Source organism: Miniopterus schreibersii (genome assembly GCF_964146895.1).
Source record: "Miniopterus schreibersii genome assembly, chromosome: 13".
Taxonomy (NCBI): domain Eukaryota; kingdom Metazoa; phylum Chordata; class Mammalia; order Chiroptera; family Miniopteridae; genus Miniopterus; species Miniopterus schreibersii.
Window position 1 is genome coordinate 40,795,351 of NC_138113.1, and position 24,467 is coordinate 40,819,817.

The 24,467-nt window shown below is 35.2% G+C and overlaps 1 protein-coding gene and 1 pseudogene across 4 annotated transcripts in view; one reads left to right on the forward strand and one right to left on the reverse strand.

Moving 5' to 3' along the window:
- EXOC6B (exocyst complex component 6B) overlaps window positions 1-24,467 on the reverse strand; it is a 445,000-nt gene that overhangs the window by 304,318 nt on the left and 116,215 nt on the right. The gene's annotated exons all lie outside the window — the stretch shown is intronic.
- LOC308565984 (thymosin beta-4 pseudogene) lies at window positions 1,157-2,894 on the forward strand (annotated as a pseudogene). The gene is made up of 2 exons: window positions 1,157-1,216; window positions 2,763-2,894. The product of its transcript is annotated as a thymosin beta-4 pseudogene (transcript).

Sequence of the window (24,467 nt, forward strand, 5' to 3'; positions counted from 1 at the left end):
AATAAATCATAAATATGTGAGAGGGCTTAAACAGTCAATACAATGCACTTTGAACACTAGTAAATTACAGCTGTGTAACAAATGTGTAAGATTTCTTTTTCAGAGTTTTACTTGCCAAGTGTCCAAAAATACAAGGGTGCAACAACAAAGTACATATTCTTTGACTAGAGTTGAAAAGCACGATTTTGTAGGATATAGTGAGGATGCTGTTAGTCTATGGGAATGAGAAGCCCTGATGTCACTGATGACAGAGGGAGAAAATTGACACAGACACAAAAAAAGTACAAGGGCAAGGACAAGAATTAGCCTACTTAGAAACTAGAAAGAACTACTAGAAAATATAAGCTAAATGATTCCTAAGAAACCTTAAAGAAATCCAATGATACAAGCCAGTCATCAGAAGGGAAAACAGAGCGCGGGGGGAAAACAAAAAGAATGGATCTCTGCCCACCAAGGGAAGATGGAGGGAAGAATTTGGGGAAGGCTTCCATGGTGAACAAGAATTGAATCTTGTTTAAGGGGGTTGCCCTTCAGTGCTGTCATCCCTGTGACGATGTAGAGAATGGACTTAAGGGAGAAAGCAATGGCAGGCCGGAAGGTTGGTGAACCGACACCCAACATCATAAGAGTCTGAACTGAGTCATTAGTAGAGGTGGACAGGGGGTAAAAGATTGAAAAACTATCTGGAAGATAAAATTACCAAGACTTGGTAAGAGTAGATGTTCTAGAGCCAGGCCGCCAAAACCTGCCAAGCTCCTCTACTTCCCAGCTCTTTGATGTTGGGCATTTTAACTCCTTAGGGGCTCAAATTCTTCATTTGTAAAGTAGGGATAACGGCAGTACCCACCTCAAAGGTGTGCTGTAAGAATTAAATGGGTTAACACGTGTCAAGAGCTCGGAACAGTGCCTGCCAAAGCATGAACACTTGAGCACTGCAAAGCGCCGTAGCACCTGTGGCAGCAGTAACGGTGGTGCGGGCTGTAACCATGAGATGGACGTGAAAAGAGGGAGCGGGAGAGATGAATGTCTACGTCCCTAATTTGAAAGACTAGTCAGTCACGCTGCCAACTGAGAAAGAAAAGGGAAGAGAAAGTTTTGTTCAAGCTTGCAGGGTAAACGAATATGAGTTCCATTTTAGACATTTTGAGGTGTCAATATGAGTTTCACCCAGGTGAAGCTGTCCTACAAAAAGTCAGAAAACAGGAGTGGAATTCAGGTGAGAGTTCAGAGCAGGCAAAAATATTTGGGAGTCAATATTACATACACAGGGTGTCCCAAAGAAGTGTATACACACTTTGAATGATTATAAAGTCAGTGTTTATTAACATTCAGTTCATTTTCAAAATTAAGTGAGTTATCATCTGTTAAAGTATATATACATTTTGGGGGGACACCCTATATGACAGCTGAAGTCCTGAGAATTTTCGTGTTTCCTTAGGTAGAAAACGTACAGTAGAAATAAAGAATGACCAAGGACAAATCTTGGACACTATTACAAGTGGATTAAAGCAAGTTATAGAGTCCTTTGGAGGAGAAGGGATAAGTGTGCTATATATAAAAAGTTCTTAAACAAGATTGAACCACTAGGAAATCATAGAGAAGATCACAAAAAGATGGGAAAAACACTGAAAGGGGGGGAAGAGAAAATATGGCAACTAGAGAGAAAGAGAAACTACGAAGCCCTAAGCAATACTGAGCACAAGAGTATTAAAAACAATATATATGCCAAATTTCAATTATATTATTTTTGTTAGTTACATTATTCTTGTAATAAACTTTCACCAGATCTTCCACTTTTAAAATTACCAGCAATAACTTAAGCACAGTCAATTTAAATCTTTTGTCACCTACAGACACTTTTCTGATGTTTCCCTGAAAACACTTGTAATCAGCTACAGGCCAGAGTGCTTCATTTTCAACAAGAAGTCTCAGAGCCCTGGGGTAAAGGACTATGGCAGGTCCTTTTGGTACAGGATTCTGACACATCCTAGTGGCCTAAGTATTTCTAGAACACTAGTTGAAAAGCAAGTGGGTTCATGAGCATAATAACCCAGGATGAAGTGAAACAAGAATGAATTATGAAGGACTGAATGAAATAATGAATGACTGTAGTTTTTGATTGGAATGTTGCTCATGTTTTAATGTTATATTTCTGAATACATAAGAAATTCTTTTCAAGTTACTCTCTATAGTACATAAATCTAAATGCTAATATAGAAGTTTAATCTATATACTGTTTTTAATCCTCCATGGAAATGAAGAATGAAGATATAAAGAGTAGCTCTAGCCCGGCCGGCGTGGCTGAAGGTCTACCGGGAAAGAATGCCAGGGTGGCTCAGGGGTTGAGCATCAACCTATGAACCAGGAGGTCACCATTCGATTCCCAGTCAGGGCACATGCCTGGGTTGTGGGCTCAGTCACCGGCGAGGGGCAGCCGATCAATGACTCTCTCATCATTGATGTTTCTATCTCTCTCCCCCTCTCTCTTGCCTTCTCTGAAATCAATAAAGATTTTTTTTAATTTAAAAAAAAAAAAGTAGCTCTGTGTTTTTTCCCTTTAGATCAAAATATAAGAATCTCATTTTACTGTATTTCATTTTTTAAAGTATTTATATAGTACGTACCAGGCACCATTCTAAATACTTTACACATATTACCTTATTTAATTCTCACATCAACCCTATGAAAAAAGAAACGGACTCAGCAGTGGTGACTGAGCACATCGGACTCCTCTCATTCACGCAACTCACTGGGCTGACAAGTCTGACAAACCCAATATGGCTTAGCCTGAGAAATTCAGTAAGTTGAAATTGAAGAAGACAGAAATGCAAGAGAAAAATCCACTGCCTTCAAAAGAAACTACTGAACAAGAGAAACAAGCGGGTGATTCGTAATGAGGCACACGCTGCCAATACGCACTATACATTCCACAAGCATTGCCTTCTTGTTCTATTTCTTTTAGCTGTTTAACTTTGTAAGAAGCAGAGGCTGGGTCAGTTTAAATGACTGTCCCGCCCCTTTTCACATCAGAACTACTGACAATGAAGGCCACACCTGCCTCTCCCATGGGCCTGGCTGGCTGGCAAGAAAGGAAAAGAAGTTGCATGTTGATGAAGGAAGAAGCTGGGTGGGATGACAGTGAAATACAGAGTAAAAACCAAGCTGGTCCAAGGTGTCCTGCAAGTTGTAAAAGGTAGTTTAATCAGAGTGCCATTTCTTTTTGTTAAAATAATTTTAATTCTTCAAAAGCACAAATTTTTAATATGCAAATAAAAAGTTTTAAAACCTGAAAGAAAGAAAAACGAAACAAACACCAAGAGATTAAGTAGCTTCCCCAAGGTCACACATACTGTAGTGACAGAGCTGAGATTTGAAATAGACTCTAGCTATACTCTCCTATCTCCTAATTAACAATAAGAGCCTGGTGGCCTGTCTTCCATATATTTCTCCATGCTCAAGAACACAGAGAGTTTTTCTGTTATATAAAAAGAGACATAGAAAACAAACTTTCAGTACTGTTTAACACTTGCTCACTTACGAAATTCCAAATGAGACTGAAACAGTCCTTTCACATTTGTCTGTGACGGCATAGTCAAATACATGTACAGCACCCCAAAGGCAGCGCTGCTAGGCTCAATGCTTTCACTTATCTCTCATGCAAAATTTACTGCCAAACTCTTCCGAGGGACTGACCCCCTCTCCTGTCCACAAGGAGGTCAAGGAAAAACATCGGTTTCTTGTTTCCCCTATTGTCTTCATTCCAGCAGCTCATGATAAACCCTCCCGTGTAACACATCTGGAAAGAGAACTTTTCCCCCCAAATTTTGCTAACATATGCCAAGAAAGGCTCCAGGCCATACCAATTACCTCCAAATTCCTACACTCTTATTCAAGATCCCAAATGTCATGCATCCTCTTGGGACTGTTGGTCTTTTACTGAATTGTATAAACATCAGAGGATATTCCTGTTTTCCTCCCATGGCTACAAGACCACCACAGCTGATCCATTACTAAGCTAACTTCGGGAATACCCTCACCTCCAATTCACATTTGGTCATCATTTGCACCGAACAATGGTTTTCAACTGAATTTACTGTGGTTTTTATAAAATTATAACTGTTTCATGGTTTCAAAGAAACTAAACTTATATGTTCTGGCTATCCTTCAAAGTTTCTACTAATCCATCCCTCCCTTCTGAATTCATCCTCAGAATTTGATAGTAGCCCTTCCTTTCCAATTTCAGGACTACTGTATAAATCAAGTAATTTAAAGCTATACTTTTCCCCATCTCCCATAACACCTCAACAAATCTAGAAAATAATAATAAAAACTTCAAAACACATATTTTTCACTTAGAATAAAAAATGATAAAATATAAAGCCACCCTAAAATCATTCTTGTAGATGAATTCACATTCAACAATAATGGTTCTTTCGGCATTCATCTGACTAGATTTATCAAGAAGAGAATAGGCAGAGCTGGGTGGGGAAAGGGTAGAGGGATTGAGCAAAAAAAGAGAGAAAAAAACTCATGGACACAGACAACAGTGTGGTACCTGCTGGGGTGGAAGGGGCGGTGAGGGAAGTAGAGAAGGAAAGTGGGAATAAATGGTGATGGGTGGAGACTTGACTTGGGGTGGTGAACACACAATACATTGTACAGATGATGTGTTGTGGAACTGTGCACCTAACACCTGTATAATTTTGTTAACCAGTGTCACCCCAAATGTAATAAAAAGGAAAAAAAGAGGAAGAGAATAAATACCAAATGGTTATCGAGCAGAAGATACCAAGGACTCCTAATGATACCTAGAGTTCACCTAAAGATAATAAATAGCTGGCATAATAGCTCCCAAATCTAAATTGAGGAATAATTTATGATTTAGCCTCTTCCAAAGATATGCTGCCAGTTTTTAGAGATATATGACTATAGACTAGTCAGTACTTAGATGGGTCATTTTTTTTAAGATGATTCGGGGGTCCCTTCAAACTGTGAGATTCTGTAAATTCTCCTTTCTGAGCTTTCCTTGACTGTGTCATCAACAGTGATTGCTTCCTGTTCTCATCATCTTTACTACCACTTCCTATAATGTTTGTTATTTAAATACTAACATTTTAGTCCCTTACTATGTTTTAGTTTTGTCTTTCCATGTAGCCTGTTATAACACTAAAGACAGTATCATGGCCTTTTAATAATTTTTGGCATCTAAATGGCACAATGCTTTACACATAATATTAAACATTATTAACTATGAGACAAGGAGGTTTTTCCCTCCCCAGTACCCCATAATCTACTTAAATGGAAGAAAAAACCCCTTTTGCTTTTACATTATTTCCAATACGTTTATCAGCCATCTAAGGTGGACTAATTTATGCTGTGGGCTAAAGTTTGACCCCTACTGGGCAATGATCTTAATTAAGATGATTCTGATCGGTGCCTTATTGGGTAGATGGAGTTCAGAAGCCATTTTCATTGCTATTTAATGAGGCTGGTTGAGTGTTCTATTGCAGAGGGCTGAAGACTTAAGGAAGAGAGCAGTGTCAGAGGACCATCATGTTTTGTAGCTGAGTAAGGAGAGACTGTCGCTGGGCTGCTGTGAAGATAGGGGATGGGGCAGAATTCATGCACAGGCTTTTCGTAAGCAAAAGGGTGAATCAGCATCTTGTTTCCCTTCACCTGTTCTGAATGCTGTTCTGTATCCAAAATTGCTCGTCTCTTCATCTCTGCTTCTCAGGTTACTGAGAGTCGGGGCAAACTACAAACCAAATTCCTTCTCTAATTTAGTTTAAGACCCTACAAATATACATATGAAAATCACTCTCCATTTCAGCACTGCTCCCTTTACTGGTGCCACATCAGAGGACCCTGCCCAACTGTATAGTAACTTGCCACTCATAGAGCAGAACATGTGTAATTTAACAAACTATGCTGTACACACTCATGAAACCAGTGTTCCACCCACAGAAATCATTCCTGAGATGGAAAAGCTCTGGGGTGTGGTTAGCTTCAAGAAGAAAATAGTATATTAATTTTTTTAAATCAATAAAATTACTAACAAAAGCTCTCACATGAAGAGTTAATGAAAAGTGCTGGTTGTTAATTGCCTTGCATAACTGGGCCACCTTGGAAGTATGTGCACTTGCAAAGTCCTTGCAATCTTTTGGCTTTTAGAGAAAAGATAATATAGTGTGTACCTGGTGCTTTAGTTCCAGGTATTCAGAAAGTGCCAAGACTGGAAAATTCACCCACAACAAACACAAAAATATAGGTTGAGGTTCCACTGTTTCTCATTTTTGTTTTATCTTTGTTATACATATGTGAATTCTTGCACATGCATTTATTCTTAGTTAGTTTTGTAAAAGCAGGATGTTGAAGCCATTTGAAGTGGAGGATTGGCTTTTAAAAGCAGTTTAAGCAAACATGGAATTAGCAAATTTTAAAAATATTTTATATTTTTAAATGTTAATGTTTTTATAAAAAAATATTTTGAAATTAATACTTCATGCATTGGGTATTATAAGGGTCATATGATGTAACGCATATAAAGTTACATATATAGTATGAAATGATACTTCCCATCCCTTTGCCTTCTTCTGGCACCCTAATCTTTCCCCAACTATCCCATCTGCTCTAATGCCACTTTCTTGGTGCCAAAAAATTACAATTCATATCAATTTTCCATATTTAATCACTTTAAAATATAAAGACACAGCAATGGTCCCCAAAATTCTGTTTTCTAGATTTAAAATATCTTTTAGCCCTTCAACCACTCGTCATATGCAATGGTGTTTTGTTGAATAGTTATTCTATTTCCTTTCCCCTGAGGATGTTCTGCTTCTCTTATAACCTATTAAAGTATGTCACCAAAAGCGACATATAACATTCCAGGTGTATTCCAAACAGAATAGGATGGGACTGCCATCTCCCTCATCCAAAATTAAACTATTCATGTAGCCTTTGCTGTTTTGAACAACCACACTGCACTGTCTTCACACATACATATTGCTTATACACTTTTCCCATCCTGTACTTACATTAGTTATTTTAGATTTAAGAGCAATGCAATGTATTCAAGATAAAATTTTAACTAGATGAAGCTGGATTCATCACCCTGGAAGGAGCTTTCAGAATCTTGATTCTGACATTCATCCTACTCATTAGCTACTAATCAGTAATATAATAAGCATACTCTTAATATGTTTATTCTGATAAAAGAGCCAATACACAACACAAAGGACCCTTTACAACAGCAGCAATAGCAACAATCCTGTATTCTCAAAGATTTATGTATCACTGCACTTTATATTCAACCAATTATCTATTTATTGGTCTTTTTACTCAATTCTTATTTCTTTATCTTGGATAGACAGTAATTAAGATATAAATGATATAAAACAATGTCAAAAATGACAAAAGTTACAAGTGAATTACTTTACAATTCCTAAAGGCAACACTTTCTCTAGCTTTCAGTCCTTTGTAAACTTTGTTCTCTACCCACACCATGCCCACCCACTGCACTTTATTATAATTTTTTCTATACTTGTCTTTAATACTCACCAGATTGCAATCCTTGGGTAGTAACATTAGCTATGGGTAGCATTATATCAGGCCAGGCCTCAAAGAGACAACAAATGCAGAAAGAAATATTCAGGACCAGAGCAAGAGATCTGGTTACCCATCACTTCATAGGTACTAATTCTATCATGCCTCACATTCATTGAGCTTAGTGACTGAAGTATAACTCTCTTTGATCAGCCACCATCCTCCAGGCTATCATCCCCACATGCTCTCTAGACCTCCTGAGTGATAAATCACAAGTGCGTGACCTGTCAATATTTAGAAATTAGGAGAACTCACACAAAAATCCAGGTTTTCAATATCTGTTGCGGGGGGATTAATGTCTAAGCTAATGTCCTTAGATCTGCACTGTCCTCACTACACTCATTTACATACCTGCTTAGTTCTTGGAGTTAACTGAATATGCGCATCTGTCCCCATATGACCTAGTCCTATGCCTTTCCATGACCTCTTCCCCCTACCCTTCCACTGGGACCTCTGGAATCTCATTCTGAGATTATCAAACTCCTATATATTCTTCTGCATTGTACTATAAATGTGTATATACTTTTCTGACAGAAAACAAAATAAAACTTTTTACATTTTTGAAAGCAATAGAGGTGCAGGAAGTTAGAAATATGGGATTACTTCTCAAGCTAAAGAAGAGAGAACTCCCAAGCTACCTACTTAAACAATTACAGTAGGAGAAATGGCAATCCTAAACATATTAACTGTCTTTCTGCATTGGAAAAAATTTCTAATGCTCAGGTGCAAACCTCAGGAGGAAGCAGCAATCTCAGTAATAATGCTACAGTAATCAACCCTGAAGCGGAAACACTGGCACCATATCAAATCGCCAAACTAAACTGAATAATCCCCCAGTGATATCCTAACATAGTATACTACATAACAGCACATTCATCGTGACTCTGCATAACCACCACTAATCAGAATATCCCATAAAAACTGACCTTTATTTATAAAGAAAAACATATCACAATGTGAACAGGCAACATGGCATAGTCACCACTCCCTGACAGTGCTAAAGCGTGTGCATATATTCATAGATGCACTTATTTGTATATCTGTGTGCAAAACACTATAATTTAAATGACTCAAACATAAATTACCCATAATCCCACATTACTATTACACAGGACCCCCACTGCTCTACTCTATCACTCCATTCAATCATAATGTGTAACACTGACATCATACCTGGAAAAGATAATGCACAAACACATGGGCATATGCAGGAGTCAAATTAGTAATAGAATACAAGGATTATCCAATAAATGGGGATGTCAACTTGAAGAGAAACTAAGATTTGTACATCATACTATACACCCCCCAAAAAAATTCCAGATATAATAAAGTTAAATTAAGAAAGAATAGAGCACTCAAACTATATTTTAAAAGACAATCAAATATAAATATCCAAGCATAAAAACAGCAAGAAATCACAAAAAAAAGAACAGAAAATAACATACAGGAGTAGATACAACTAATGATTTTTTTTTTAATTTTTAAACTAGGCTCCCATTAGAATAGAAGAATGAACAAGGGAAATAAACACACAATTCATAAAAGAGAAACCTATCTCGTTAAACGTTAAAATGTTTAGTCTTACTAGTGATTAGAGAAAGGCAGAGTAAAGCAATGCCTATTAAACTTTAAAAGACTGAAGAAAATAATAACGAATGCCCTGGCAAAAGTACAATGAAACAAAAACTCTCTGATAGTGTCAGTAAAATGCAAAAATCCAATTTGGAAAACAATTTTTAAATGTGTAGCAAGAGCCTTAAAGATATTTATATTCTTCAATACAGTAATTTCATTTCTCAGAATCAATTAAGATAATCTTAATATGAAAAAAGCTATGAGCATATAATTGGTATTTTAATATTTTTAAAAACTGGGAATAATCTAAATATCCATCAAGTAAAAATAATTAACATATAGCATAATGAGTCTAGATGAATACAAAACATTTGTTAAAAGCGATGTTCACATGGAATATATAACATGAAAATACGTATAAGTAAATGTGTAAAATAAGACACAGTTGCACATACAATATAATTAAAAATGCATCTTAAAAAGCACAGCCAGAGACACAAAAATCCTAAAAAAAATGCAAAAATTTAACAATGGTAGTCTCTTACTTTCAACTTAGTTTACCTTCTACTTCTTAGTACCTAATGTTACACCTGGTAAGAGACTGCACTAATTGTCCCCTAGGAAGTAAGTTTTATATACCAGCTTCTTAATTTCCACCCTGAAATCTTAATGAAGGGAATGAGATATGAACAAACTTCTTTAAACTGACCAGCTGAAATAAATTGTACCCTCCTCAGTATATCCATTGATATACCCTCTTTTAATTTTATACTATAGCATTTATTTAATTCCATAGTAAATTATAAAACACAAAATTTGTCCCTATAACAAAATATTAAGCCCTTTAACAAAAAGTACTCTCTCTGCCAGCAGGTGGAGGTGCAGGAATTCTAAACATTGAAGCACATTCCTGGCAGCCTGTTTTCCTGCCCCTGAACTGGGAAAGGAACTAGTATGATCATATAGAGCTCATTTTGTTATCACTGTTATTTTAATATCACTTCCCCATCCCCTATCACCATCAAGATTCTGAAGCTTCAGTGAGAACTGGTAGTGTAATTAAAACAAAATGAGTTTGGATTCAGGCTACCTGCTGACTCTGGCCCTTTCTAACTCTCCAACCTTAAACAAATTACTTTAGCTATTACAGCTTCAGCATCCTCACCTATAAAAAGGAATAACAATATCTGCCCTATAGATTTCTATGAATGTTACATTAGCAAATATAGGTAAAAAACTTAGAACAATATCTTGGGGATGACTCCAATGAAAGTTTCAACTTCCCCTTAATAAAACTGAAGTGTCAACTATAGTGTTAAATATTAAATTATTATTCTAGGGCAGTGTAAACTGTTTAATAAAACAAAAGGTCTGTTCCATTAAAGAACTTACAGTTTTGTAAGACTAAAAACAAATGTTAAACAAATAGTCACACTTACAAATTTTGAATAAGATATTGTCATAAGTACTATAAAAGAAAAGTTGACTGTGTTATGTAGTATATTCGATCTAACTTAGATTGCTAAGAGTCAAGAAAGGCCCATTTGAAATGATGATATTTAAGGTGAAATCTAAAGGACAAATAGCAGATATATAAGGAGACAACAGAGGTATGATCCAGATGAAAGGAAGAGCATGTGTGAAGGCCTAAAGACAGAAAAGAGTTGACAGGTTTAAAAAAAGAAAAAGCCAGTGGTTGCAGTATACTCAGCAACCAGGAGAAAGACTCAAGATGAGATTAATAACATATACAATTACAACAGGAGGGCCCACATAACCCACACAAGGGGCATTCCTGAAGCACCCAGGTCAGGTGATAAAAGAGACAACCATTAGACCCAACAGGAGACCTACTACATAAGGCTACCCCACGAAGACTGGAAGTCACAGCAGATCTATCTAAAACATAGGAACAAACACAAAGAGGCAGCCAAAATGAAAGACAAATAAAGAGACCTCAAATGAAAGAACATGAGAAATCTCCAGGAAAATAGCTAAATAAAGTGGAGGCAAGCAACTTATCAGATAGAGAGTGCAAAGTAATGGTTATAAGTATGTTCACAGAATGAAAAAGGACATAGAAAAAAAAAATCAGAAATGAAGAATACAACATCTGAAATGAAGAATATACTGGAAGGAATAAACAATAAACTGGATGAAGCAGAGGGCTGACTCCGTGATTTGGAAGACAAAGTTGCAGAACACATCCAATCAAAGCAGCAAAAAGAAAAATAAATTTTAAGTAAAGATAGTTAAAGGGACCTTTGAGACAACATAAAGCTAACAAAATCCACACCATAGGGATACCAGAAAGAGAAGAAAGAGAGCAAGGGATCGAGAACCAATTTGAAAAAATAATGACCAAAAACTTCCCTAACCTGGTGAAGGAAAAGACACAAGTACAGAAAGTGCAGCGTCCCAAACAAGATGATTGCGGACTGAGGTGGTAGTTACAGGAATATACACATGTGACAATAGAACTATGCATACACATTTGATCAATGTCAATTTCCTGATTTTAATATTGTACTATAATTATTTAAGATGTAACAAAGATGTATTATCTTTGCAACTTTCTGTGAATCTATAATTATTTCAAAATAAAGAGTTAAGGAGAAAAATTGTAACAGACACTATGTGGCTCCAAAGCTTAAAGTACTTATTATCTGTATTTACTCTCTGGGCCTTTACACAAAATATTTGCCAACACCTGATGTAGAATATTTGGAGAATGGATAGAAAACTAAAAAAAGAAAAAATGGAAACAATAAAATAATTTAGAAGACTCTCTCCAGAAAATCTTATACATATGCTAAGCAGTAAAATCCTGAATCTTTAAGTTTTAGAATTAAGTTTATCTAAAATGACTAGTATTACCCAAATATTCACTGAAGAAACCAATGATAAAGTAAATAAATAATAACAACAAAAGCAAGAGCCCATTTTTAGTTAGTGTTACTATGTACCAGGAATTATATACTAAGTACTTCCTATGCTTTATCTGCTTTAAACCTTCATCTACCCTTTGAGTTAGGTCTATTACCTTAAACTGTGTATCACAGATGTTAACTTCTTTGCCCAAAGCCTCATGGTTAGGAAGTAATAGAGCCAAGATTTAAAATTCAGGTAGTCTGACCACAAAGCCTGCAGTTCTAATCCATGATTCAACACCGTCTCCACTGTATTATCATCCACCTGTATCTATAAGTGAACCACCAAATAAGACGCAGGAAATTTAAGATGGAGGTAAAGTAGCTGCACCTGAATTGATATAAATTTAGTTGACCTTTGAAAAGTCACTTGAAGGGAAAATCTCTGAAGATACAATTGTTCTTAGTATAACTAATTGGTTAGTAGAAGATGATAAAATAATGTCTTGTTTAGTGGGCATTATATAACAGTTTGCAATTGGAATGCCTGCACTTATTCATCCTAAAAAGATCTACATTTCCATTCTATTTCAAGACAAAATGCAATTATGACACAATGGTCAAGCTGTAATTTGAGCTGCCTCTGGCAGGGGTATGAATTAAATGCCTCTGAAAATCTCTTCCTAAGTGATCCACAATATCTAGTTTGGAATTTATTGATTTTATAATAAGAACATTTATTACTTTTCCAAATTTTTTATAAAACAAAACCATACATTGCCAGGTATGAGAATTTTGGTATATGTTAAATTTTAACTGTCCTCCCCCAAATAAGAAAACAAAGTGGAGTGATTATACCTAATGAGCACAGTAGTGGGAAAGTCAATCTTTAAAAAGAAAGAAGGGGGAGAAAAAAAGTGTAACCATCTGGCAACCATACAATATTTGAGAAAATGTTAGTGTTCTAATTGAGATCTAATTGAGTTTGATTTACTTGTCAAGATAATTGCTTCAGTATTAATTAAATATGTCTCCTGCAGCTGCAGAGAAAGCTAAACCTTACATCCTACTGATTATACAGGATACACACCACTCATTTAAGTCAACAATGCTTGCTAGGCTCATGTTACCCCAAAATAGCTCTCTGTATATTGATTATTAACATCTCAGATTTTGACATTAGTGTTTTCTCCATTAATTAAGGCTAAAATTTCTTAAATCTTGAAAGAAAATTGGTGAGGCCATCCAGAAATTAGTCAGGAACAATTCATCATCAACAATATACAAATCTAACCAGTTCTTTTGGAGGAGAAATTATATTTTTTATTTTTCAATTACAGTTGATATTCAATGCTATATTAGTTTCAGGTGTACAGCATAGTGGTTAGACACTCACAGATTAGGAAGTGATCCCCCTGATAAGTCTAGTACCCACCTGACACCATGCACAGTTACTACATCATTACTGACAAATTCCCTATGCTGTACTTTACATCCCCATGACTATTTTGCAACTACCAATTTGTACTCCTTAATCCCTTCACCTTTTTCACCCAGCCACCCAACCCCCTTCCCATCTGGGAACCATCAGTTTGTTCTCTGAACCTATGAGTTTGTTTCTGTTTTGGTTGTTTATTTTGTTTTTTAGATTCCACATGTAAGTGAAATCATATGGTGTTTGTCTTGCTGTAGCTGACTTGTTTCACTTAGCATAATACCTCTAGGCCCATCCATGTTGTTGCAAATGGTGAGTTTTCATTCTTTTTATGGTCAAGTAATATTCCATTATAATAATGTACCACATCTTTATCCAATCATTTATCAACGAACCCTTAGGTTGTTTCCATATCTTAGTTATTGTAAATAATGCTGCTATATATCTTTTCAAATTAGTGTTTTGGATATCTTCAGATAAATACCCAGAAGTGGGATTGCTGGGTGAGAAATTTTAGTTTTAAATCCCCATAGTATCTGAGGCACTATAATTATCTGTAGTTGATTGACTGACAAAATAAACATCAAAAATCATCTTTACCTATTTCCTTTACATTACTTCCCCACCTGCAAGGTTTCTGACAAATTAAGACAAAACAAAAACTGGCACATCCCAGCGCCTCAGTAAATAATTCCAGGGTTTATTGGCAGTCGTTAGATTTTTTCCCCATATATTAAATTTAAATTCTGCTGTAGAATCAACCAAATTCTTTCTCCTTGTGAATGATGGAGAATAGCTAATCAGTATTCTCAGAAAAGGAACTGTGCATGCATATATTTAAAGATAGTTATTAGATCATCCCATTAACTTTCAGGACACTCATATCCTCTCAATTCCCTGAACTTTGCTTATTTGGTTCTACTTTCTAACTCTTTAATCATCAGCAGCATAATTGTCTTCCAAATCCTTTCCGAATTTAGCTTATGGTAGAACAAAAAAATACAGAGAATTCCAGACTAACCAGAGTAGGTACAAGAATTATACTTAGGGCCCATACATCAGTGCATCTCTACATCTCATCTTCACATTTCATTTTTCATCCATTTATTCAATCACTTAGTCATCAGTTATTTCTGAAGCTCCCACTCCATATCAGGCACTGATACCTACCCTCCAAGGGTTTATAGTCAAATGGATAACACAGACAAGTAAGGAGGCAACTAAAATGCAATGTGGAAGGTCCTACTATAGGAGGAGAATGTCATAGAAGTACACAGGAAGGGCTCTTAACATAGAAAGAGGAAGTGGTGTGGGGAAGAAGCACCTTTGAAAAAGCTCCTCAAAGGAAATGACACTGATGTTGAAGTCATCAGAAGTTAGCCAGGTCGGGCCAAATGGGAGCAGAAGCTCCAAAAATAGTGGGAAGGGTAGAGGGAGGGTTAGACCTGAACGGGGGATTAAAACACATTTTATACAAAGTAAAACAAAAGAAACTCAGAATGTCTGGAAAGAAGATAATTGTGGAAGACAAGCAAGAGAGGGAAGAGTCTAGATTTTATCCCAACAGCTAAGAACACATTAAGTGCTCAATGCTTCAAATTTGAAATTTACAAAGATTATTGTAAAAACTGGATTGAACGACAGTAAGACTGGAAGGGAACCAGATTAAGAGTCTGTTGCAGATTCCGAATGATAAGATTATAACAGACTAACTTGAAGGAATGACAAACTAAAGGAAGAATAAAGAAATATGGAGGAAGTTAAATTGATACATCTTTACAACTGACTGTGTGGGGGATGTGTGTGGGGGATGACAGAGGAGAAAGGAATCATGTATTGCCTGAAATTTTTAGTTCTCATGCTGAGCTGAAAAGAACTAAAGTCTTCTTCTACCTAATCTTTTTGTTCTTTAAGTTGTTTCAATTTTTCCTTCATTTAAAAATAGTACTTCTTCATCAACAAAAAGCAGAAAATTTAAATCACCCATGTTTTCATTATACAAAATAACCACTGTAAACAAGTTAGTGCGTATTATTAAACAGATTATAAACACTGGTTTATAATCTGCATTCTTTCCCTAAATACTTCTGTTAAAAAGTGGTCCTCAAAATATGGTCCCCATACCAGCAGTAATATCACTACTGCAAATTCATCTCTACCACCCCCAGACCTGCCAGATTATAATTCCTAAAGACAAGGTCCTAGTAATTGTGAAGCACATTCAAGTTTGAAAACCACTGTTCTAGAACAGCATTTCAGCACATTTTCCCACTGTATTCACACATGGTAATTTAATCATTCCTTAATGGTAGGCATTTGGGTGGTTCCCAATTTTTACTGACATCATGCAGTTGCACATCCTTATAACTAGATTTTTACACACATCCTTGGTAATTTTAACTGGGATCATCCCTCAAACTTGACATTCTAGGTCAGGCTTTAAAACTTTGATGTGTGTCCCAAATTTTCTTTCACTCACCAATACTTCCTCCAATAAGAAGTACGTAAGATTAGCTGTTTCTCTACATTCTTGGTCACAGTATAGTATCACTTTTTGAAAATCTCTGCCAATCTCATGGGTGGCAAATGGTATCATATTAGAGCTTAAAGTACATTTCTATTATTTCTACTGAACTTGTCTTCTTTTGTAAACAATCTGCTCATGTTCTCTGCCCATTTTTGATAAAGCTGTCTCTTTAGAGGTCTCTAAAAATAAAGATACTATTTACTTTCCAAAATACAAATGTTTTCCAATTGTTATTTGCCTGCGTTTTTTTAAGAAATGATTTTTTTTAACTAACATTTTACATTGGTGTGGTACCTTTGTTACAATTGATGAACCAATAATGATAAATTATCATTAAAGCCCATAGGTTACATTAGGGTTCACTCTGTATTGTGCAGTTCTGTGGGGGGGGTTTGTTTGTTTGTTTTTAACAAATTATTTTTATTGCTGAAAATATTACAGATGTCTCCTTTTTACCCCCACTGATTGCCTCCACCCCGAATTCTGTGGATTTTGGCAGATGTATAAAGTCATGTATCCACCATTCAGTATCATACAGGATAATTTCATTATACTAAAAATCCCCTAGGCTCCCCTATTCATTCTCTTCCCCATCCCCTAACCCGTTTTCCCTTTTCCAGAATGTCATATAGTTAGAATCATACTGTAATGTAGCCTTTCCAGATTGGCTTCATTCCCATAGCAATATGCATTTAAGGCTCCTCCGTGTCTTTTTAGAGCTTGAGAGTTTCAATTCTTTTTAGTAATAAATAGTATTCCATCACTTGGATGTACCACAGTTTACTTATCCATTCATCTGCTAAATAACATCTTGATTGCTTCCAAATTTTGGCAATGATGAATAATGCTACTATAAACAGTCACGTGCAGCATTTTCTGTGTGAAGACAAGTTTTGTAGTCATTTGGGTAAATACATAAAAGCATGATTGATGGGTCATATGATGAGTATGTTTAGCTTTATAAGAAATGCCAAACTGGCTTCCAATGTGATTGTAGCATTTTGCATCCCCACCAGCAATGAGTGGAAGTTTCTGTTGCTTCACATTATCACCAGCATTTGGTGGTGTCAGTGTTTGGAGGCTTAACCATTCTAATGGGTGTAGTGTAGTATCCCATTGTCGTCTTAATTTGTAATTCCCTAATGACACAGGATGTGGAACACCTTTTCATATGGTATTTTTCATGTTAATATTTTCCTCTATTGAGGTGTCTGTGGAGATCTTCTGCCCACTTTTCAACTGGGTTGTTTCACTGCTGAGTTTTCAGAGTTCTTTGTGTATTATGGATACAAATATCAGATATGATATATTTTCTCCCAGTCTGTGATATGCCTTTCACTTTTCATTTTAATAAGATATAGACTTTTAATTTTATAATGAAATGCACCAAATTTTCCCCAGACATTGTTATACTTCATCTGGTATCATGTTTAGAAGTCAAAGATTATAATAGAGTTAATTATATTGTCTAGCACTTTGTTGTTGTTTTTTTACATTTACCTCTTTAACCCACCTGTAGTGTTTGTGTGCCACACTAAACCTTTAGCCTTCAAAGAGTGATTTAAAATGCCAACTTTATCATATGTGGTTTGTTTAGGTACTTTCTACTCTAGCCTGTTGCTCTGTTGTTACTGTATGCTACAGCTTCATATATTTTCATATATTTGCAACAAATCACAAATGCATACCACAAAAGCCACACACCATTATTCATGGTAATGTGGTTGTAGTTACTCCACCAAGTAAATTCTGGAATCACTTTTTCAATTTTATCCAAAAGAATCCCATTTCACTGTGATATTCATTATAACTATGTTAAATTCATGATTTTCCATGCATCAACATGGCCTCTTCATTTATTAAAGTTTTATTTTATGTCCCTTATAATGTTTTGTTCTCTTCTTCACAGAGATCCTGCATCTTCTTTGTGAGTTTGTTAATTTGTTTAATTGTATCTTATTTATTCCTAGGAAATACACGTGTTAGTATATGTGTAGGCTGTTGTCAGTGCTCTTATATATAGCATCTTTTTTCCCATTTTATCTTTCTATTTCTTGCACATGATAAATAACTGAGTTTTATATATTTGTAGCTAGTCACCAAATCTCTTATTAGTTAAAATCATTTTCCAACTGATTTTTGTGGGCTTACCCCAATAAACGGCATTACATTGCAAGTTAAAGAAAGTCTGCTCCTCTTTACTTTTTCCACAACTCATTTCATATTCTTCTTTGATTGCACTGATTGAATTTCTATTAAATGTTGAACAATGATAATCATAAAGAGTATATTATATTCCATAAAAAACCCTACCTAGTTATAATGAAATCACCTTTTAATAAACCATGGACTTTCTATCTTCCTTACGGCCTGTACACATTATTTCCCCTACTCAATACCATGTTTGCCCCTACGTCTTTCTAGTTTGCTGGACTTTGTACTAAATCCAAATCCAACTATACAGCGATAGAGCTTCCAGCCTCTTAAATGTGATTTCATATTGACATTTATTCAGGTCAGTCACAAAACTACCCAACAACTGCAGAACCATTACCAGCTCCTTGGTACCCTTATTCTGCAAAATATTAAAGTTAGAGAACTAATGGAAAGGTTAACCACTTATAGATAGAAAAAGCTGATTAACTTTTCTGCTGAGAAGACTCGCAAATCTTAACTTTTCAAGAGATTTTATTACCACAGTGCAAATCACATCAAAAATCTGTTGTAGTGGCTTCAACAATAATTCAAATCATTCACTAAAATAATGTTGCCTTTTTAGCCAATAACACCAACTAACAGTTTCTAAAGAAAAAGTATTCTTCCTATCATTTCTCCTGATTAATCAAGTAAAACTTTGCAACTAACAGCAATGACCTAATTATAGAAATGTTCTTTTTGTTGCTACAAAACAACTTAATTACAATCTCTATTGTTTAGCTGTCTAAGAAAAAAGTTCCATTAAAATAAGCCATATGTATATATGCATGTATGTGTATATATATATATACACACACACACAACATACGCATATACACATATATTATGTATATATCATATAATTATAAAACCTTTCATATATATAATTCTATGCAGAAAAGGAAAAATTACTTTTACAATAATTCTGCGTTTTACTAGAAAGCAGTATGTTGCTTTAGAAAGACATTGAGTTGAGACTTTAAAAAAATCATCTACTTTCTCTCCCTAATCCTGAATACATAAAGAAGAAAATACTTCCTATTAATTGGCTGAGCAAAGTTACTGATCTGATACCTAACATTTGAGGCAAACATTTAACACAGATTTTATCAAATATGCATCCTCCCACGCATATGTTTCAATGGGATATACCAAGCTTCTATGAGCAATGATTAAAGCATTGCTAGAAATGGATCTAAATTAAACTTAAGTATTAATAACATAAAATGGGCTATAGGGCTAGTGACAGTGGTTTAAAATTTGGGGGGGAAAACACATTATATTTGATAACATATTATTGCACAACATCCTGCATTTAATTTTAAAAATACACTTTTAGACATTAGAGTTTCTTCCAGCTTTCAATACACGTAGAAGTCTTTAACAACTATCTTCCAGCAAATCTTATCTTATTCACAAAAGGTGTATATATCAAATCCTGAGGTAAGTGTCCTAATTTCTCTCACGTTTATGATTTAACTGGGTTAACTAAGGGATACCCAAAGGAAATTTATGTAGCTTGGGAAGAGGGAGAGACTAGATTTTAAAACTGACATAGAAAGTCTAAGTCTGATTTTGTCTTGTTACTTTGGCTCCTCTAGAGATGTGAATTAAACAACTAAGTGTCTTTTTATCCTTTCTGGATACATGAAATGTTTACATGCTGAACACAGAGTGCGGGTAATTTCTTTTTCCCTTTCTCTCTTTTTTGGCCTTTCTTGACCATACCACTTTATGCCAGGATTATTTTAAATTCAAAGCCTCCAAATATAATGCCCAACAGCTGTTACCACTCACCCATCAAGATTGCCACAAATGCTCCAGCCACAAAATTCTCTCAATGAGTTAGCAGCTGTACAATTTTATAAGTTAATTAAGCAGAAAACAGGCTGAATTTAGTTTCTTAGGTTTTACACTACATGAACCATTATAAATATTTTCCAAGAAAAAGACAGGGATGCTAACTGAAAACAAACACTACAAATGGGGCAATAAATTAATTCATTCTTCCTACTTACAAATAAATTATCTTTTTGTTGTCGTTAATCCTCATCTGAGGATATTTTTTCCATTGATTTTTTTTTTAGAGAGAGTGGGAGAGAGGGAGGGAGCAGAGAGAGAGAAACACTGATGTGAGAGAGACCCATCAATTGGTTGCCTTCCACACTCACCCCGATGGGGCCAGGGAAGGAACCTGCAACCCAGGTCTGTGCCCTTGACTGGAAATCAAACCCGAGACCTTTTGGTGCACAGGCTGTCACTCTATCACTGAGCCACACCAGCCAGGGCCAAATAATTTCTCTTTTGAACACTGGTAGCCCATGTAGAACCAAGTCTAAATCTAAATCCTACTTCTACAACAGATTTTAGGAACCACTCTATGCAAAGCACTGCAAAGATCAGACATTTATGCAGAAATAATTGTAACTACGATCACTTAGTTCATTAGCTTGAAAATATGAAGGTCAATAAAAATTACAAGCATATATTATGAATAACTGTATGCTAACTTATTCAAAACTATCAAAGTTTTTAAGAATTCTTTATAGATTTTTTTTAAAGACAAACTAAAAGGAAAAATCAGGCAGATATATCAGACTTCTACCATAAATACAAGATAATAGAAGAAAATAAATATATTCTGAGGGGGAAAAAACACGCGACACAAGAATTCTCTATTCAACAAAGTTTTTTGTTAGAGAAGGAAAAAGTCTTCAGATATGCAATAGTTCCATAAGAGTTTCATCCATGTAAATTCTATCCCATGTAAACTTACTGAAAAAGTATTCAAAGATGCATTCCACTCAGTCAAACACAAAACTAATCAAAATAAGAGCTCAACATGGAGAAATTCCAGTATCCAAAGCCTGGAACTGAGCACTGAAATATATAACAGATTCAAGTAATTGTTGAAAGCAGGATGGCCAAAATTGCAAATATCACTTTTGTGTAGAAGTACTTTTCTAATTTAGTAATATTGAACTAGTTAACCATGCCTGAGATATTTTGCAAAGGCTCCCAGTGTAAACTTATCTATTTTCTGATATCTTGGTCTATAAAACTTAATAGACATAAATGGATAACATTTGGTGAAAATATACATTAGGTTTCTAACTCATACTAAAATAACCATATTGTAAGAAAATAAAGGAAAATCACTATTTAGTCTTGGAATGGAGATCTCATAACAGAAAACAAAGGAAAGGCTCAATAGATATGACTGTTAAACACATCGAAGCAAGGGCAATTCACAAAAGAAGAAATAAAGTGGTCAAAATAATGCAAAACAATAAGATATCAATTTTTCCTTTTTATATTAGAAAAAGTTTTTTTTTTAAGGCTGTTAACAGTGTGGATAAAAAGAAGTACTCCTCCACTACTGGTGAAAGTAAAAAACCTTCATTCAAGGATGTTCATCATAGAACTATTTTTTTTTAAGTGTAAAAATCTATAAAACTGCCACCCAGAGATGACTGCTACTATCATTTAGTGTATGTCTTTCCAGACATTTTTAGTATATATGTGCACAAACATATTTGCATATATATATACACAAATATGTATGCATATTATTTTATAACCTATTATTTATTTTCATTAACGACATGATCAAGTATCTATTCTATTAACTATGTAACCATACTGCCATGATTGTTCAACAATAGGTCTTTTCCCTTTTTTTTAAACAATTCTCCTGCCTAGAATACAGCTAGGACAAATGGAACTCCCTGAGTATGTTGGACCCTGAGGTAGCACTGACAGATGACAGAGTAGCAAGTTGACAGATGACAGAGAAGCAAAGCCTGCATCTCTGATGTTTTTGTGAAATAGTCATTGTACTAGTCTTAGAGAGCCCACCAAAGAATTTTACATAAGAGAAAAATGAACACTCAGTAAATACTAGCTATTATTATTATGAAGAACATTTTCTTACATAAAAATGTTCACAATATAGTACTAGATTTTAAAAGTTGGACGTATAAAAAATCTTAAGAATACTTACCAAAGTATTATCAGTAGTGATCTCTAAGTATTAATTATATGCAATTCTTATTTCCGTTATTTCCCAGATGCCCTACATTAAGCAAGTACTTTGGTAATTTGACAAATATATCTTATTTAAACAAGGCAACAGGCAGAGAACCAGTTAACTGTCCACTCCAGCTCTTAGTTCTAACTTTCTCTATAAAACTATACTGATGGTCACACACACAAAAATCTTCACGGAACCAGTATAGATATGCCCTTGACCTTTAATGAATGAATATATTCTAAGATAGTTGGAGAGAAAGAGCAGGAGAGGGAAGAAATCAAAGACAATTATATATAATAGTAAAAGCAAAACTAGTTTTTTTTTAAAAATACAAAATCAATTGAAAATCAATAAAAGTTCAATGCTTAAGGAGGACCAAAATAGTATTTCTTGATGGCAAAGTGTCCCAAACATTTCTGTCTACTAAAATCATTTGTAATTGTTGTTATTTTCACCGCTGAGCTGTCTGTTTTTCAAATACTCTAACAGAGTCAGGGAGGGGCAAAGGCTCAGTCCCAGCTGCAGCTTCCCCGTCACCCAACTCGCCGACCTTCGCAGCTCTGACAGTGGCACTGGAGCCCTCGAAGACCCGCTTGCCTTTCCTACATGACAGGCCACTTAAGGTTATGATTCTAATTGACAAGAAAGAGAGGGATCGAGAAATGTGAAAACACTTTCTAATAAGTATATTTATTTTTCTTGAGCTATTTTCTTTTTTTACGAGTATAGTTTGATTCTTTTTAACCATAGCTATTGTGCAACCCTCGCCCCCAGTAATTAAGAGTTTTCTTGGTTTTACTTAAAAAAGAAAAAAAAGAACGCTCTGCGCTCTGTATTCTCTTAGAAACTGCCAGGGGGAAAAGTCACACTTCTTTTTAGCAGCTAATGATAAAAATTATGCAATCCATGTTTGTCGTTTTAAACCTTAGCTGGTAGAAAATTCAGAGTAAGGTTATACAGAGAAATATAATAACTTCCTGTAGATCAGTTTCCTGGTACAATTATTTACTCTTCCTTTTAGCTCTGCCTCCTACTTGCCATCATTTTCATTACTTTATTACTATATTACTATATTACTGTTCATTTACCTCAGTACTTGTAGTTCTATGTCTCTTCCCAGAAGCACTTCAAATTATTTTTGGAAGTAGGCAGAAACATACAATAAATTAATAAATAAATGAATATATACAATATGAAAATAATGCTGTCTTTTGACTATATCCCAAGTTCCAAAAAAAAAGAAACCTAAAATGGGATATTATCCTCCCATCTCAAGCAAATAAAATCACACAAAAGCCAGTATCTCTCCTTGGGGATCTCTATCCTTCAATCCAGTGCACTGCTTATCTCTTACACACAGCACAACAGGCAAAATCCTTTCCATACTTTTCAATGAATTCCCACAATTTTTTATTCTAATTCCTAATTATTTTACCATAAGAAAGAAAGTGGAAGAACTGTACAGAACTGGGTTCTTTATCCTATTATTCAAATGCAAACAGACTTCTGCGAGGTTTTCCTAGCATCCAAAATGTCACTACTGCAGTGACCACAGTGCTGGCAAATGCCTCCTGAGCTGGAAGCAGAACGAGATTTCAAATAATTTATAAATCATCATTTCAAGAACACTTCTTTTATCCCACAAAAGACATTATTTCGTTCAGGACCCATAAGCTGTCAAGCTTCTCAGCATACCCAAAAATCCCACTTAGCTCACTATTGTAAACAGTGTAGATACTGCTACCACATCAATAAGTATATTTCTTGAAAGAATCATTTTTGTGTTTGATTCACATTTGTTCTGCATATGCCAATGAACCTAAGGTATTTGTAATGTTAAATTCTTAAAAGCCTTAGCTTACAGAAGGGTCTGGGCGGAGGGTAGGTGCAGGGTCGAAGGGGTCAATGGGGAAAAAAGGGGGACATCTGTAATATTTTCAACAATAAAGATAAATTTTTAAAAAAATAAATAATTTTTTTAAAAAGGGTCAGGCAATTTGAAAACAGCAAAAGATCTATCCCGTGTAGATCAGTCAAGATAAAATCCAAAAGAAGGAATCACAGCATAAACTGGGTACAACAGTCTTCTTTACTACCCTATCCCACTCTCTCCTTTTCATAAACTTGTTTTAGAGTAAGAGTGAAACTGACTATTAAGATTCAGTCCGCATTCAGTCCGCAGATAGGCAGTACATACTGTCCTAATACTTTTGATTGACTGATTGACTT